At 44.2% G+C, this 16811-nt stretch overlaps 1 protein-coding gene across 1 annotated transcript in view; it reads right to left on the bottom strand.

The window, feature by feature from the left end:
- MOB3B (MOB kinase activator 3B) overlaps window positions 1-16353 on the bottom strand; it is a 103663-nt gene extending 87310 nt beyond the window's left edge. The window contains exons 1-2 of the mRNA XM_074931589.1: window positions 16282-16353; window positions 13646-13737 (exon numbers count right to left, since the gene is read on the bottom strand). The gene's annotated coding sequence lies outside the window, so the exon portion shown is untranslated. The remainder of the gene's footprint in view (window positions 1-13645; window positions 13738-16281) is intronic.
- Window positions 16354-16811: the final 458 nt, after the last annotated feature.

Raw genomic sequence — 16811 nt, 5'->3', positions numbered from 1 at the left:
GCCAAGATGACCTTATACAGAGAGATGAACAATAATGCTAGTCTGACTGTTTACTACAATTGATTGCAAGCAGATGAGAACACTAGAGTCACAAAAATCTAACACAAGGAGTCTGACAGTACAGTCAAATGGAAATTCCCTTGGAAAGCCAAACAGCCTTTGTAGGATATTCCACCCCTGTTTTTCTGGTAGGCTATGACCTCTACATTTTCCCCATGGCAGATACTCCAATAAAAACCAATCTTTTCTACTCATCCTTGCAAGTGTTCCACTTGCACAGCCCTCAATAACATGGATGAGGTGAGATGGGTACTTTAAAAGCACTTAGGTGAGACTATGGATTTCCTACTGGAATTGCTGGTCTGGTCCCTGACTAAGAGAAAATGACCATAATTTGTTAGAGTGGGCAGAATCCAGAAGCCCAACAAAGGCAAAGTTACTGCAGCCCCATGCCCCCAGGTCCAACCAGTAGTGAGGTTGAACGTGCATTCCCAGTAAGCACACACTCAAACACATGTACAGCACATACATATGCATAAACATGACCACAACACAGGCAGACACATAGAGCAGTTACATGAATACCAAGAGCTTCTTCCTTCTTCTCTCTCTTGCTGAGCAGGATGGAGATCTGCTATGAGGATATATACGTACACACATAGGTACAAAATTAATCCTTCCAGCAGCTGGGCTTGACACATCATCTGTCCTGTAGCTGTCTCTGGATCCTGGCACCTGGACATATGGGTCACCAAGTCTTCAGCCCCACTCCGCTTGCAGGTAGAGATGCCCTCTCACACATATGTGCACACACATACAGAGTTCCACAACAGGTAACTGGGACCACCTTGGTCTTCCCAGTAGCCAGCCCCTCCTGTGGTGTCACTCTCAGACAGGCACGCCCATGGCTCTCATCCCCCACTACCTACTCACTGGTAAGTCTAGCTTGATTCTAGCATTCACACACTCTATTAAATATCCTCTCTTGCTGCGGTCACTGGCATCACGGACACACAGATCACTGACCCCTGGCCCCTGTCCAGCTGCTGGCACTCAAATTCACTCACTCTGGTCTCTCCAGTTGCTGGTACCAGTGACGCATGGGCCCCTGCTACCTGTGGTCTGATTCTAGGTGTTGGCACTTAGACCCCATACTCACACACACCTACAGAAAAAAGTCCCTCACCCAGGAAAATACTTAAGAGTTTATTAAGAAGAGGGGACATACTGCTGTTTAGGCACAGGACACAACCAGAGAAATGTATTGACCAGCTGCTACTTACACATGACCAGTCCTTTTTGTCTCTTCATCCCTCTATTATCACATGCTTGTTCCTTCCCAAAACACTACGATCCATTCCTTTCCCTACCTTTGGCTCCTCCCCTAACCATCCCATAATAGGTCCTGAAATGCTCTTCCTCTGGATCCTATAAAGTGTCTTCTATCTCTAGGCAGCAACCCCCAGAAAGTCCGTAAGGTGCTCCAGCACTGATTCATCTTGATGTGTTTCCTTCCCAGGCCATTGGGGTGAGGCTCCCCCAGGACAATCCCGGAAGGGGCCCTTCCTCCAAGTCTTTAATTTGGGTTCCTGCCTGCCAGTGTGCCCCCATGCTCTGCTGGGTTTGTGGAGTTGGGCTTTTGTTGGGCTGATGGCTCATGTGATGGGACTGGGAGCAGCTGGGGTGTTATTCAGGCTCCCCCCCCTCCCCCCAACAAGGTCTCTCTCTACACTGAGGGTGTAGGCATATTTTTTATCATCTAAACTAACAGTTTATCATCACCATTACTTCTTAAGCAAGCAAACAGTGAAACAAAGACAATCCAGAAATTAAAGTAGCCTCTCTCAGACACTAGGGTCATCCCAATTCAAAACTGATTTGCATTTATCAGGCCGCAGCCATTTTTTTCCCCTTTTTTTCAGCATTTCTCACAATGCTTCTGCTAGGCAACCTTGACATAGAGCCTGGCTATATAAACTCTTAAGGCAGGTAGTAGCTAGGTGTATCTAACTTGTAAAGATGCAGTTAAAATACAGGAAGACTGAAGGACACTTTGAACCTAGGCATCACCTAGGTGAATTCAGACTGGGACCTCAGTTCCACTTAGTTGACTCCTAGTCCTTTGTACTAAGGCCTGTTGCTTCACAATTTTGTTTTCAGCTCCCATCTGGGCCACAAAATTTTCATGTCCTCAGCTGTTTTGGCACAAAATGGGATCCACAGTCCAAGAAAAGTTCTTTAGCCTTTACTGAAGCATGACAGCCTATATAAGTACAACAAGACATATTGATGCTTATACTTGTTACAGACATACAAAATCTGTAATAGAGTGATTTTTAAATTATTTAATTTTATATCTTTATATTATTATTTTGCCAGTCAGAGAGGAACCTGGGGGTGTTGACTGACAGCGGCTGAACAGGAGCCAGCAGTGTGCCCAGGGGGCCAAGAAGGCCAATGGCATCCTGGCTTGTGTCAGCAGGGACAGGGAAGGGATCTTAGCCCTGTACTCAGCACTGCTGAGGCCGCACCTTGATTCCTGGGTTCAGTTTTGGGCCCCTCACTCCAAAAAGGCCATTGAATGACTCGAGCGTGTCCAGAGAAGGGCAACGGAGCTGGTGCAGGGTCTGGAGCACAGGTCGTACGGGGAGCGGCTGAGGGAACTGGGGGTGTTTAGTCTGGAGAAGAGGAGGCTGAGGGGAGACCTCATCGCCCTCTACAGCTCCCTGAAAGGAGGGTGCAGAGAGCTGGGGATGAGTCTCTTCAACCAAGTAATAAGTGATAGAACAAGAGGTAATGGCCTCAAGTTGCTCCATGGATGGTTTAGACTGGATATTAGGAAGCATTTCTTTACAGAAGGGGTTGTTGGGTGTTGGAATGGGCTGCCCATGGAGGTGGTGGAGTCCCCATCCCTGGAGGTGTTGAAGAGTAGAGTCGACAAAGCGCTGAGGTGATATGGTGTAGCTGAAAATGGTCAGTGTTAGGTTAATGGTTGGACTGGATGATCTTCAAGGTCTTTTCCAACCCTCTGTGATTCTGTAAAAAAAAAACCCAAAACAAAACCCAACAAACATATTTCATCTCACTAGAGAAAAAATGGTTCATCCAGTGATGCTGGGTCCCTTGACCAAACTCCAGAGAGATGTTTAAGAGGAAAGAATGTAATGCAAAGCTTAGAAAGCTTAGAAAAACCTGAAGCACTGAAACAAAAACATAGACTCATAGCTCCTGATTTGCTCATTCAAGCCATTCTTCTCATTTTCACAAGGAAAGTATTTCCATGTTTGCAGGAACAGCCAGCAAAGGGTCAATGCGAGGAGATTGGTCTCAGGGTGGACTCTTTGCATTACAAGATAAAATTTGTCTATCTCTTCTTCCTCTCTATGTTTCCAGTGAAGGAAAGTTTTAATTTAGAAGATGGTAATCTTCATGTGGGTGAAACAGATGTCCTCAAAGTAGGGCAGTTACACACAGTATCATGTAAAGACAACTCAGCTTCCCTGGAAAGTAATCATCCTTACTTGTCCCTAGATCAGCAGCACAAAGCCAACGGGTCTCTGATCTCTAATTATGACCTAAAGGTTCTCTCCTTCACCACACACAATCAACTTATCTAGGAGTGACTGTGAATGGGTTTTCCTTGTTGCCTTTTTGAGAAAATAAAATTTCTTCAGTTTCTCCAATAACAGCTAAAAGGCTCTTAATTATTTCTTAATCTTACTTTGAAATTTTAGCATTTTTCAACAACATCCAAATAGCTCATGGATCACCTATGATATCACAGTGGAAAGTAAAACAGGGGATGACTGGGGATGTGACTGCTCTCCACTGTGTAAACAAAATAAAAGTGTTGAACAGTGAAACAGATCCAGCTTTGTCATGCAACACTAACCTGTTTTTCACGTTGCTTTAGTAGATGAAAGGACTGGTCCTCACCTGATATAAATTGATGTTGTTTCACTTAATGCATGTGTACACCAAATTGGAATTTTGACTTAAGATTTTTACTGCAGAGAATAAGCGAAATTAAAGATGAGATCAGTTAGCATGTAATTCTGAACTGAACTATCAAATCATGGCTAGACATTAAAAACACATTCCTGATGGTAAAGCTTTTGGATCAGACTCTCATCTCTCTGGTACTACTGTATAAACATTCTTGATGTGATTACTCTAGCTGTAACCTAGACATGAATGTGATGTGATTTATTCTCATATGATGCCTTGAATGAACCCATTTCAGCTCAGCATACATAACTAATCTCTCACTATATGCTTCCAGCCATGAATCAAGATCTGATTCAGTCCACTATCTTTTTTTTTTTCTGCTCAGTCAAGCCTATTAAAGACAAAATTTTCTGACACTATAACCTCCTCAGTTAAAAAATAAATGCTCTACTGCCTTTTTTAACAATAACTTTGAGTCAACATAAAAAAAAAAAAAAGTCAGAGAAACATATTTGCTACTGCTTTAGACTGTGTGTAATGACTAACTAGTAAATGCATTTTGTGTCCTGGGACCTTTTCTGATAATGTCAGAAGAATGCACTGTCATCCAGAGAGACCTTGACAGGCTTGAGAGGTGGGCCCATACAAACCTCAGGAAGTTCAACAAGGCCAAGGGCAAGGTCCTGCACATGGGTCAGGGCAATCCCAAGCACAAATACAGGCTGAGCAGAGTGGATTGAGAGCAGCCCTGCAGAGAAGGACCTGGGGGTATTGGCTGATGAGAAGCTCAACACGACCTGGTAATGCACGCCTGAAGCCCAGAAAGTTAACTGTATCTTGGGCTGCATCAAGAGCAGAGTGTCCAGCAGGTTGAGGGAGGTGATTCTCCGTCTCTATTCCACACTTGCGAGACCCCACCTGCAGTGCTGTGTCCAGCTCTGAGGCCTTCAACATAACGAGGACATGGACCTGTTGGAGTGAGTCCAGAGGAGGCCATGAAGATGATCAGGGGGCTGGAGCATCTCTCTGTGAGGTCAGGCTGAGAGAGTTGGGTTTGTTCAGCCTGGAGAAAAGAAGGCTCCAGGGAGATCTTATAGTGGCTTTCCAGTGCTTAAAGCAGGCTACAGGAAAGATGGGGAGGGACTCCTAAGCAGGGCATGTAGGGATAGGATTGAGGGATAACAGTTTTAAACTGACAGAGGGTAGATTTATGTGAGATATAAGGAAGAAATTCTTCACTGTGAGGGTGGTGAGACACTGGCACAGGTTGCCCAGAGGGGCTGTGCCTGCCCCCTCCCTGGCAGTGTTCAAGGCCAGGCTGGACGGGGCTTTGAGCAACCTGGGCTGGTGGAAGGTGTCCCTGCCCATGGCAGGGGGGTTGGAACTAGATGATCTTTAATGTCACTTCCGAGGTTGGTAATGATCTTTAAGGTCTCTTCCAACCTAATCCATTCTATAATTCTATGGTTACCACTCTAGTACAAGTTCAGTAACCTGTTATTACAATAAATTTCAATTAGATGTTCTGATCTTTCTATCACTATATGTTAACACTACATGCTACTTACAGTTTAGCTTAAATCATTTCCATATGTGCACAGATATAAAAAAATATAAAATACATAAAAAAGGCAACTCCTCCAACTAAGTTTAGACTCCTGACACACTAGAAGTCATACATATCTTAAATGTGCTAAGGAATACAAACAGATACAGCAAACAAAAATCAACGGAAATATAATAATCCTGTCTTTTAACAAAGTAAGAACTGAAAGAGAAAATAATTCTGTGTCTCACCAAAAGATATATGGGGCAAATCCATGCATCAAATCTACCATAGCCTTATTGATTCTCTGTCAAACACAAAACCATCATCCCCACAATTCCATTCATAAAATAACTTCTCTGAATATCCCTTGATGTGGATAATTTATAACAATACCTCAATATTTCTACAGCATTAGCATCAGCAGTAGCAAACCAAGAATAACTATAGGAGCATTAATGTATTAGTAGAGTCCTACTGTGTAACTGCTGAAGTCATGCTGTGGCTTGCTAAAGAAACTGCTTATCCATAGTAATCATTCAGTTTGCCACATTTTAACAGGTCCTCCCAAGCATCAACAGGATTTTTTTTTTATAATAAAATACTTTAAGATCTCAAGAACATCCAGGAGTTTCTTTGCTGCTTACACCAAACATTCCTGAGCTTCAACATCTTCCATATTATTTTTCAAATACCCCTGTAATTATGCAGGCTGAATTACATATGAGCATGTCCCATGGCTTTCTAAACTGTACATTTCAGTGGCTCAAATCACTTCGGTTCTTGTATAGATTTAAGAATCCTTAATGATTTCCACAAGGAAACAAATCTGCCTGCTAAATGCCTTGTAACTTTTGCTTATCTTAATATTCAGCCCAGTCTTTCTTTTCAGTCACCAGTGAATTTTTATATTGTGATTACAGGAACCAGTTAAAAGGGCTGTACTGCACTAGAGGAAACCATCAGTACCTAAAAACATGGCACTTTGCTAGTGCATACTCAAGAACCAACCAAGCACTTTAAGGCACAGTGCTGAGGTAGCACTACCTCAGAACAGTCATCACAAAAAGCTGAGACCATTTTGGGCAGTTAACATACTGATGGCTACCTGCAGTCCTGCTACAAGATAGCCCAAAGACTAGATATTCAGAGAAGTACACTGGCCAGGCACTGGGAGACACATTCCAGCATTACACTGGCTGGGGTAGTCCTGAAGACAGGACATTTTGCTACCAACACAAATAAATTAAGTCTCCTTGACAGCTTGTCTTCACAGAAGGAGGCTTCAGAACAAAAGTTTTCTTACTCTGAAATGTAAGGAATTCCTCTTTTTACATAAAAGCATGCTTTTCTTTACAGCTCTAAAAAAGTATGCAATTCATCAAGTAATGAAGTAGGAGAAAGCTCTTCTGAGTTATAAACTATCATTTTGTAGAAAAAAGCATCTGTCTTACAAATTGTATAAACTTATTTTCTTGCCACCATAGTGATAGTAACATATGCCCCTAGTAAGTCAATGCTTGTGTCAACAACAGGGTTAGTTTGCTAGTAAAATTTATGCCACTCCCCAAACAAAACAATTTGTCCTACCAAAAAAGACATTTCTTTTAGAAAGAATTTAGAAAGAATTTTCTTTAAGAAAATTACATCTTGCTTAGAGCATATATTTGCATATCTGTTATCGGGGGATGTGATTCTTTTTCACAGTCTTCGCCAACTTAAGCATAAAAGTAGACTTTCTCACCATAAAGCAAGACTGCCTGTTGTAGTAAGAATATGAGACGATGAAATGCCCTTAACAGATTCTAACCTGCTAATCTGTCCATGTCCTCTGCCTGGCCAGATTGACTCACTTACTCTTTTTTCAGCTAAACACAGTCAAAGCAGAAATGAGCAAACCTTTGCAACTGTTTGAAACTGAAATAAACAGTAAATTCTTGGCAGGATCACAGTTGACAAAAATACAATTCCTACAATATGAGTAATACTTAGCATGTCATACAAACGAAATAAATTTAGAGACACCAAAGATAAGTATGTGAGCACAGACAAGACAAACAAGAAACTGCAAGCTCAGAGATCTGCAAGGAAAAAAGTGCTGACTACTTCAACATGACCATCTTGGTTCAGAGAAGTTTACTACTAGTTTGCATTACACTGGCATTGTACATCAAAATCTCGCATCCAATTTGCCTCTTCCAAGCAATCAAAGTGAACTACTACAACATGAACTTTCTGTGGACAGTAGGTGGCTATTCTTCTCACGAATGTCTGAGTGAATCAACTGATTTCAGATTCCCCATGGAGATTTCCAAGGTCACACAGAAGAATGTCACAATGATCATCTATGAGTTCCTCCAACAGATCTTTCAACTGTTTAGCAAAAATCTTCCTGTTGGTGCTTGGAATATAAGCAAGATTCAGAAATTCCAAAATGGAATTCACCAGCAAATTGAACAATTAGAGGTATGTTTATCAGAAGAGCAATCAAAAGCAAGAAACAGCTTTCAAACATGCATCCTAAAAAGCACTACATTACGCGTTAAAAAGCACTTCCAAAGAATCACCAATTTCCTAAAAGATAAGAAATACAGCCACTGTTCCTAGAAAGCAGTCCAAATGGAACTGAGAACATGCCTTATAATTTTTGACAGTCTTATGAAAAAACACACGCCATAAAGAGGTAACATAATCTTTTTTTGGGATTCTTTGTGAGAATCTGACAATCTTCTCCTTTTTGATAGGTTTTTAATTTCCAAATTTTAATAATTTACAAATTGATAACTGGGGCCTGTTTTCAAAAAGCATTCAGCGTGTTAAGTTAAACGTGTAGAGTGAAGAGGCACTTGGTATCACTGCTTGTGTAGAAGGTAAGTTCTTTAAAAAACAAGTGAATATTGCTCCTCTGTATTCTCTCTTTGCACTATAAAAATATTTTGCAGTCTTTCCACAGAATATGTCAATTGTTTTAGGACCTGAAACTCTTGCATTGACACTACATAGATTTTATTTTTGCATTACTTCACCAATGCAGAAAAAAGTACAAGATGCAGATAAGCATAAGGAAGACAGACCTTCCCAAAGTCCTATATGCTACAAAGAATTTACAAAGCAGATGAGAGTTTAACATGACTTGGACTTATTTAAATTCAAAAATAATGATGGGTAGACCTTCTCAACTAGAAAACTCAATTCCCAGCTTTGATCCTTATTTTGCAAGTAAACATCTCTATATCCTATGGGAACATAAACCCCATCTTTACTGCATATTCAGTAACTACAGCATATTCAGTAACTATAGCATATTCAGTAACTACAGCATAAGTTTTTTAGCATATGCTGGTTCACATTTGAGTTCATAAGCAGACAAGATTAATCGGAAAATATTTACTATATAGATACAGATAAAAACAAATTTCTTCCCTCTCCCCCCTTTCTTTCCCTCATGCAGGCAGACCCAAGCAGTGCTTTAAGTCATCATCTTCATCAGTTTAATTGCTACTTAAGAGACCTTGAATATCCTGGTCTCACTTCCATTCATTATATATTCGATTGGATGAGGTCTAACAGAGATTTCTTTCCACCTCAGATTTCTAAGAGTATTTAATTCCTAAAATATGTTTATCATAAATGAAATGTGTTGAATAGGAGTGTAAGAGGAAAAGAGTTAAAATATTTATGTGAGTATATGAAACTGGTGAAGAAAAAGGGAATACTCTGAAGAGAAAAAATGCAACGTGCTGTTACCATTATCTGAGAACAGAATCTCAACATTTTGCCTAATAATCTGAGGGCTGGACAGCAACTTCAGTCCCATGTCTTTCCTTTATTTAAATATGTATCTTAAAATCCCTTCCTACTTTGGGAAAAAAAAAAACACAAACCAAACAAAAAAACCAAGGAAAACTAATTCTGCGTGTAGCCATCTTAATGGAATGTGATTATTATTCCTGATCTCTGGAGTGCAATAACAGGATACTTACAACTGTTTAATTTTAGGCATCTAAATTAGACACTGAGCTAAGGAGATCAGGCCCATCCAGTTAATTCTCATGTGCTTCTATTCTACGGAAACAGGGAGGGGAAAGAATGGGTTTCAGACTCCTGAATATAAATTTACTTCCAATCACAGTCATAACAGCACAGTTAACATTGTATAGGAAGCATAAGACCAGTTTGGCACACAGTTAATGTTAAATTCCCAACAACCTCATTAATCAATCTCTGGAATCTCTGTTTTGTTAATTTAAACACTGCAACTATGCTGACATCATAGTGACGTTTGACAGCAGCAAAATATGTTTAAGCACATTAAATTCTTTTTTTTTTTTTTTTTTTTTAATTTACTGCTTTTAATGTATGGTTACTGTGTGGAATTAACAGAGCTCAATTTTTTATACCCAACCTAAGAAAGCTGCTGAACTGAAGCCCGTGAACTTAAGGTTTCCTTATGCATAAAGCATCATGAAAGATGATGTCAAATTGCATCTATGTACCTATTATCTATGATGGACATACTTCTTGCTCAAATCTGCACTTGGATTTCAGTTTCTGAAAAGCCAAGAGTCAGCACAGACTTTAGCAGATATGACTGGACACAACCTTAAACTTCCTACTAGATTCCATCAATTCTTCATAGGATCACAGCGTATTTTGGTTAGGTAATAACAGCATCATGAGCAAAAGCACATCCCTGTACAGTGTGTGGAACCATTTGCTTCCTTCGTCTACGCTTCTGGCGGGGTACTTCCATGAATCTAAAGCAGATACGCCTATTAACTCATGCATGCTGTACTGTATTGTTTTTCCATTTCAAGATGCAGAGGTTTTTTTGAAAGAGGGAGATGGAGAGGTTGTAAAGCCATACATTTATTAGGCAATAATCTGGGTTATCCAGGTGGGTTTAACTGACCGGTGTCAGCAAAGCTTTTATAAGGAACAGGTGTTTAAGAGCCTATGCTAGCATTCTGCAAAAAATCTTTGCTTTTACAAGTTAAAGTAAATGGTATCTTATAGAATAAAAAATAAGTTACGTAGACAATATTATTTTCACACTTCCCGTCTGGAATTCAGTCTTAACCCTCCAAGAGGATATATTTGCAACTTTCTATTCCTGCGGAAAGAGCTGCACTGTCCAAGACTGAATATGGTCTTCTACTATTTGAAGTCAAGGAACTTTAAATCTTGACCTTTTCTCTTACAGGATGTGGTGGGTTGACCCTAGCTGGACACCAGGTGCCCACCAAAGCTGTTCCATCATTCCCCTCCTCAACTGTACTGGGGAGAGAGACTATAACAAAAGATTCATGGGTCAAGATAAAAAGAGGGAGAGATCGCTCACCAATTACTGTCATGGGCAAATCAAACTCAGCTTGGGAAAAGTAATTTATTGCCAATGAAATCAGAGTAAGATAATGAGAAATAAAACAAATCCTAAAACACCTTCCCTCAACCCCTCCATTCTTAACAGGCTTAACTTGACCTCCTCCTCCCCAGTGGCAGAGGGGAGCAGGAGATGGGGGTTGTGCTTAGTCCATTCACCCCTTGTCTCTGCCGCTCCTTCCTCCTCAGGGGGAGGACTCCTCACACTCTCCCCCTGCCCCAGCGTGGGTCCCTCCCACAGGGGACAGTCCTCCATCAGCTTCTCCAAGGTGGGTCCTTCCCACAGGCTGCAGCTCTTCACGACCTGCCCCAGCGTGGGTCCCTCCCCCGGGGTGCAGTCCCTCAGGAACAGGCTGCTCCAGCGTGGGTCCCCCACGGGGTCACAGCTCCTGCCAGCAAACCTGCTCCAGCGTGGGCTCCTCTCTCCACGGGGCCACAGGTCCCGCCAGGAGCCTGCTCCAGCACGGGCTTCCCACGGGGTCACAGCCTCCTTCGGGCACATCCCCCTGCTCCGGGGTGGGCTCCTCCCCGGGCTGCAGGTGGAGATCTGCTCCCCCATGGACCTCCCTGGGCGCAGGGCACAGCTGCCTCACCATGGCCTGCACCACGGCCTGCGGGGGAATCCTGATCTGCCTCCTGGAGCACCTCCTCGCCCTCCTTCCCTGACTTTGGTGTCTGCAGGGTTGTTCTCTCACACATTCTCACTCCTCTCTTCCAGATGCAGTTGCCCTTGCACAGTTCTCCCTTCTTCAATATGTTACCCCAGAGGTGCTACCACCATCACTGACAGGCTCGGCCTTGGCCAGCAGCAGGTCCGTCTTGCAGCCGGCTAGCATGGGCTCCGCAAGACACTGGGGAAGCTTCTAGCATCTTCTCAGAGAGGCTGCTCCTGCAGCCCTCTCGCTAACAAAACCTTGCCATGCAAACCCAATACACAGAAGAACTTAGAAACTAAGTACTGCACTGTTCTATGAAAATTTCTAGGTTACTGTCGTTACATGTAATTTTTACAATTAAACTTTTTGTAACTTCTGTAATTTTTTATGATTAGTGTAACAGGAGACCCAAAGAAACAAAACTATGTCTATCTGTTCAAGTTTTTTTAGATTGTTGCTTTTGATAACACTGTGGATACACACCACTTCAATGTCTACCTTATCAAGCACTCTATTATCATGTCAGTAGGTACTTCTGCACAAGAACAAGGGGAAAAAGGACACTAAAATGAGAAAGTAAAAATCGTGTTATGGAGATTCAAAGTCACTTAAAATTTCTTTTAAGAAAAAAAATGACTATGTTTCAAGATCCTCTAACTGGCTAGTTTCTTGACTATTTTTCTGGGTAAAAGAAGAAGGGGAAGTCCATATTTTTCAGGGAAGTGCTATCTGAAATGTTCACTGCTAGCATTTGTACCACATTGTACTGGTCAGTGAAAGCTTGGATCACTTTGAAATACAGACAGTTGTGAGATGGAAAAGGTAAGTTGCAGTTCTCCCAAGATTTAGTGCTGGAGTAAGGAATGCATGATCAAAAGGTGAGAAATAAAACAGAACTTCATTTCTTACAGACCTCATCCACACTTCTTTGGTTTCAGCACATTGAGAATAACACCCAGTCAAGGGCTGGTGTCAAGCCTCTCCAAGCTGTTTTTTAAATGCCTGTTCAGCACATCCTTCAGTCCGCAATTTAGAGACTGCATTCATCTATCTGCTAGCATTTGTTTTAAAACTTCAGAGCTGCATAATTATGATAGAAGTAATTTCATGTTTTGTACCCCCAAGTGGTATTAAGTGTAAAATCACAAAAATAAAAAACCCAAACCAATGATTACTACAGTGGAAAAAGACATGTTTTTAAAAGAGGAGGGGTCCTCTATTATCAAGTACCTGGCATATTACTATACACAGAATTTGCTACAGTTTTGCTGGATTAAAAACCTGCATCTTTTGATAGCATGAGGGTATGTTCAATCTCCATGCAAAAATATAAAATCTTTTTTTTTTCTGATTGTATTGGTGTGGTAAGGAAACACCCTCAACAGCAAAAGCAGCAGATACTTTAAATTAAATCTGAACACAGATTTCCTAGCTCAAACAGATCTTGGAAAGCATGGACTGAAGAGCTCCTCACTCTTAAAAAAAGTGTGTTCCCATGAAGTTATTTGACTAGCCTAAGTCCCTTTTTATCTTTTTGGGGTAAATCAGACTAAAGTTACAGATCACAAGGTTCAATTTTAAACCCTCTCTTCCTCCCTCTCCCACTTTTCAATCCCATATTCTGCCCTGCTCTAACATTTGTTGAATCTTTTCCTGAGCTCACCAGAGCAGAAGGAAATTATCCAAACAAAACAAACAAACAAAATCCATACTTTTGTTCCAAGGTAAAGATCTAAAGTAAAGCAGGGAAGAATACCAACTGCATATGAGAACCAGCACAAAAGAGAAAGGGGAGTGCAGCAGCAAGACTGCATAACAACCACAGCCAAACAGTGAGCAAAACCTCCTCTTCTGTTGTTATCTGGTCCAAATTCCTTTAAAAGAGCCTCTCAGTTAATCTGTGTATATACAAGTATTAGATCTTCACCCATACCTGCAGTTCATTCGTAAGCCTTTTTCCTTTAATATACTAATGTGCTAATTACCCATCACCAAAGAAGCTTACTGCAGTAGTAAGCTAGTAATTTCTCTGGAAGCAAATTTAATTGTACAGTAGTTAGCATTAAAATTCCGGTTATATCTTACTCATTTCAGCTTTCTGTCTCCATCTTACCTGCACAGGCAAAAGTCCCTGGCTCAGAAGAGGCTCACAAGACTCCTATCTGTCAAAAGCACTCCTGAAGCATCTAATCCTGAGATACTATCCTAAAACAGAAAAATTAAAATAACATTGTGTTTTGTCTATAAACCATTCCATCTGAGATGTCAGTTTGCTTGACTCATGATAAAGACTGGGTATTAAATGAAGAACAGTACCATGGTTTTCCTGTAACATTTTTAAACAATTGCTATTCCAAAATACTCCTGTGATTCATGTTCCCAGGGCACCTGGCCCTCTCTGATCTCTTAGTTTCAGTTTCAGAATGCAAGTACCTTCCTCAGAGATCTCAGATGATGCTGAGTACTTTGCTGGCAGTTGATAAAGAAACATTTATTGTGACAGAAATAGCAGCAAAGGAGCTGAAGTGATTTGGTCCACTCCCAAATTTCACATCACTCACTAATGTGCTCTTAAGCAGCACCCGCTACTACACCAACACCGCAGCAAAAAGCATTAAATCATCATTCCAAATTGCCTGATGCCAAACAACATCACGCTATTCTCCATCCATCTCATTTTCCTCTTCAGTACTTTCTGGAACTCAGTATTTCTCGACTGTACTGTATCTACCTGTGTTCCTCTTCTTTCGGACCAACACCCTCTCTTTGAGATGTGCATACTCTGTTACAAAAGAAGAGTTTCCTCCTTTTCTTGTGCCAGGAACTCTTCTTTTCTCTACCCCACAGAGCGGGGAAGCAAAGCTGTCACAAATGTTGGTCCACTCAGAAGAGTCTACAAATTTTAGAATAACATGCTATTCTGTGGTGCAAAAGGGGGAAACAGGCTCTCCATCTGCAGAGCATCTGGCCTGCAAACTCTCCAGTCTGAGAATGTCCAGAAGATTTTCTCATGACTATCCCTCTTTACATACAAATTATACCTGCATGTAAAAACACAACTAAATGGCTTGGAGAACAGAAACAAACCTGTTGTCTATATAAGAAATCACTGCAATCTAAGCAGGGGTGGGAAGGATCCTTAACCACCTTTTATGCCTCTGATAATAACACAGGTAACCTGTTCTTGCTCTAACTAGGTTTAGGACACACCCCTGCACATCAATCGGAACACTTTGTTTATGAGAGCTGCCCACAACCAGCCATAGAGCACAGTGATCTCACCTTCAAGGGGGAGAAGAAGGCCCCCTACATCTTCAAACGTCAGCTGGCAGCAGGCTTGCCAGAAAACTGACAGATGATCTGCAGAGTCAATCAGCTGCAAGCAGGACTCTCCAGGAGCCCCTGTCAACCAGAATCACCTTGTGCTTGCATTGCAGCTATTCTCTTTTAAACCTACAGTGGGTACCTCTAGGGTTTGCTGGTCGTCCCACTGACTATTACTTGTTTCTCCGTAACAAGCCCTGGGTCAGACTCTGAGGGGCTAGCTGTCAGGCTGTCACATCGTGATGCTGCAAAGACACGGAGATTTCAAATCCTGTGTTCCACTAGTGATCAAGGAGTTCAGCACAAACTGTTTTTCATTGAGTGACCTTGAAAACTAAAAAGATAAATCTGTCACCCTCTGCCTGTCACTCAACTAAAAAACCTCACAGATCAGCTCCACGGCAGGTTTCTTGAGACACTAACTTCATCCCCAACATCAGCAGGAAAGCTGCCGTTTTTAAATGGGTTGTGCCTCAGCGTTTGCCATGACAAACTCCCAGCCTGAGGTACTGAGGCTCCCATCGCTTTGCTGAACGCGGGTACAACAGGGCCAGCGAGCAGGGCTCTGCATCTCACCGCCCCGCGTCAGAGTACAGTGCTGAAAGACAGCAGGACGAGTGGGCTGCGAGGGGGACACGATTAAATAGAGAGGGGAAAAGGCCATCCAGACCCAAGTCTGACGACTACTTGCCTCCTCCTTTCTCTCTTTAATCTGTGCGCACCCTCTCCCGCCCGGTGCTGACACGGCCGGCGCCAGGAGGCCCCCGCGCCCTGCCCTGGTGCGGCTCCCAGGCATCCACCGTGCGGCAACAGGTCTGCAGAACCGGCAGCCCCCCGAGCGAGACGGAGCGAACCCGTGGAGCGCTGGAGGAAAAAGCACGCAGCGACCTACCTTTCGGAGACAGGGTAAGGGGGTCGGGGGAATAAATAAATAAATAAAATCACTTGGGAAAATGCACCTTCCCCCGGGCTCCAGGCCAGTCGGCTGGTGCGCCTACACAGTGTCAGTGGCCGGGGAGCCAAGCGCCCCTCACAGGGACCGACCCGTCCGCTGACACGGCGCCCACCTGCCGTTTCGGCCAGGACAGGGGGCCGGTTCCGCCCCGCCCTGCTCCGCCACCTTCCGAGGAAGGAGGCCCCAGGCACCGGTTCACGACGGGCGTAGGGGAGCGGGAGATCCTGGCCGGTGGGGGCGGGCACCAGCCGAGCCCCCACGTTTGGAGAGCGTGGGCCGCCCCCTCCGCGGAGTTGGGAGCAGCACCTCCATTTGGGGCGGGCGGGCGGAGCGCTGGGAGCGCGTCCCAATCGGCGGCCCGCTCACGGCGGGAAGTTTGTGGGGCAGCGGGACCGACCTCTCCCCTCACCGGGACCGACCTCTCCCCTCACCGGGACCGAGCCGACTCGCTGCCGCCGCCGCCGCCTTACCTCCGCCCCTCCGGGTGCCGCCGCCCTCCCGGGTGCCCTCCTCGCCGGACAGCCAGGGGAGGGACGCGCCAGCGCGGCGCGGCTGTCCCCGCGTAGCGCCAGTCCCGGCGGCGGCAAGGCGCTGCCAGCCGCCCGCCCGCCCCCCCGCCGGCCCCGGGCTCCCGCCGCGCGGCCCCACACGCTCGGCGCGGCCCTCGGCGGAGGCCGCCCCCTGGCGGGCGCGGCGCGGCGGGAGCGGCCGAAATGGCGGCGCTGCCCTCCCGCCTGCCCGGCTGCTCCGCGGTGGCGGCGGCAGCGGCGCCCGCTCTCAGGGTTGATCCGCGCCTGGCTTGAGGCCGGAGGGGCGGCGGCGCGGCCCGGGCAGCTCCCACCCCACGCCTCAGCTGTCGGGGCGCCCCGAGGACTCCCAGCTCACGGAGCCACGGCAGCCCCCTCCTCTGCGCCCTGTCTGCGGGGCAGCCCCTTTCCCCACCGCTGCCGGGAAGAGGGCCAACCTTACGCCGTCCTTCGCAGAGCTTAGTGGAAAACTT

This window comes from Athene noctua, chromosome Z, assembly GCF_965140245.1.
Source record: "Athene noctua chromosome Z, bAthNoc1.hap1.1, whole genome shotgun sequence".
NCBI classification, from domain to species: domain Eukaryota; kingdom Metazoa; phylum Chordata; class Aves; order Strigiformes; family Strigidae; genus Athene; species Athene noctua.
Note: the sequence above shows the minus strand (reverse complement) of the source record. Positions and strands in the feature narration are given on the sequence as shown.